Consider the following 1,860-nt stretch of genomic DNA (forward strand, 5'->3'; position numbering starts at 1 on the left):
GCGCACCTCGCGTGCACCTTCGCCGCGGTGGGCACCTTGGCTGGGTTGGGCACCATTGAGCGCTCCGAAGTGTGCTCCAAGGTGCGCACCATGGCCCTCCAAGGTGCGCAGCATGGCGTGCACGAAGTCGGAGCCCGGTTTGCCCCGGGTGCGCACCTCGCGTGCACCTTCGCCAGGGTGGGCACCTCGGTGCGCACACCTTCTCAATGTTTTCTTGCCTTTTCTGGAAATTGGTGAAGGCAGCGCATCAAAGGTGCGCACCTCGGTGTGCTCCGAGGTGCGAACCCGAGAGCGCTCCGAGGTGCCCACGAAGTCGAAAGTCGGGTTAATTGCATTGTTTTCCCCGGGTGCGCTCCGAGGTGCGCAACATCGGTGCGCACCAAGGAGGGCTCCGAAGTGTGCTCCAAGGTGCGCACGATTCGGAGCTCGGTTTGCCCGGGGTGCGCACACCTTGGCTGGGTTGCGCACCCTTTGTGCGCTCCAAGGTGCGCACGAAGTCGGAGCTCGGTTTGCCCCGGGTGCGCACCTTCGCCAGGGTGCGCACCTTGATGCGCACGCCTTGGCTGGGCTGCGCACCTTGGTGGGCGCCATGGTGCGCACCTTTCGTGCGCTCCAAGGTGCGCACGAAGTCGGAGCTCGGTTTGCCCCGGGTGCGCACCTTGGTGGGCGCCATGGTGCACTCCGAGGTGCCCAAGATTGGTGCGCACCAAGGAGCGCTCCGAAGTGCGCTCCAAGGTGCGCAGGTGCGCGCGAAGTCGAAAGTTGGGTTAATTGTCCGGTTTGCCTCGGGTGCGCACCTTGCGTGCACCTTCGCCAGGGTGGGCGCCTTGGTGCGCACACCTTGGCTGGGCTGCGCACCCGGGCGCGCACACCTTGGCACCCGCGTTTCCTTCATTTAAAATTTTTTTTTTTTACAATCTCTCAAGTGGGAAATTCTATAATCTCAACTTTTTTTGCCTTTTCAGGAAACTTTTGAATGGAGCGCATCATTGGTGCGCTCCGAAGTGTGCTCCAAGGTGCGCACCTCTGGTGTGCTCCAAAGCTCTCTCTAGCTGCGTGCACCTGCCCCGGCCGCGCACCCGGCCCCGCCCAGCTTCGCTCACCTGTCCCGGGCGTCTGGTGCGGAACCTTAGAGTAAGAAACATCACCGTGCACCTTGGCCAACGTGCGCGACTCGACCGAGCGCGCACTGGCCGAGGTGCACACCGATTTCACCTGGGTGCGCGCGCAGCACCTCGGGCGCACCGGGGTGCGCGCACAACGCCCGGGTTGCACCGTGGCCTGTGTGCTCGGGGCGCCTCGGGTGCGCGCTCGGTGTCGCCCCCGCGCGCGCGGTAGTGCGGGCAGCGCACCCCGGCCCGGCCCGGCCCCGACGAGAACGCAAACGGGCAAAAGGTTTATTCAAATAGCATTGCGACGCCCGGCGAAAAACTAAGAAAGGGTGCAACACCGGGACTTCCCGGGAGGTCACCCATCCCAGTACTACTCCGGCCCAAGCGCGCTTAACTGCGGAGTTCTGATGGGATCCGGTGCACTAACGCTGGTATGATCGCACCCGTTATGAGCTTGTCGCAGTGTGTACTTAGCAAACCGCGACCCACGTGCGAATCCACCCCGGCCACCCACCCCCGTCGAGGTGCACACCCTCCCTCGCGAAGTGCGCCCCGTTCGCCAAGTGTGAGCCCTGCCCGGGTGCGCGCACCTTGCTAGGGCGTCGGGTGTGCACCCGGCCCGGCCTACGTGCGTGCACCTGGACGGGGCGTCGTGTGCGTGCAGTGTCCCGTCTGCAACGCGGTGCCCACACACCACCTCGGGCGCAACGACCTGCGCTCACATGTGGGCCGAGTGCACCTTGGTGCA

At 64.6% G+C, this 1,860-nt stretch overlaps 1 non-coding gene across 1 annotated transcript; it reads right to left on the bottom strand.

The window, feature by feature from the left end:
* Window positions 1-1,438: 1,438 nt before the first annotated feature.
* LOC131863433 (5S ribosomal RNA) lies at window positions 1,439-1,557 on the bottom strand. The gene has a single exon (XR_009362335.1). It is a non-coding gene; the product is annotated as a 5S ribosomal RNA (ribosomal RNA).
* Window positions 1,558-1,860: the final 303 nt, after the last annotated feature.

The sequence above is a fragment of the Cryptomeria japonica genome, unplaced genomic scaffold (assembly GCF_030272615.1).
Source record: "Cryptomeria japonica unplaced genomic scaffold, Sugi_1.0 HiC_scaffold_64, whole genome shotgun sequence".
Lineage (NCBI taxonomy): Eukaryota > Viridiplantae > Streptophyta > Pinopsida > Cupressales > Cupressaceae > Cryptomeria > Cryptomeria japonica.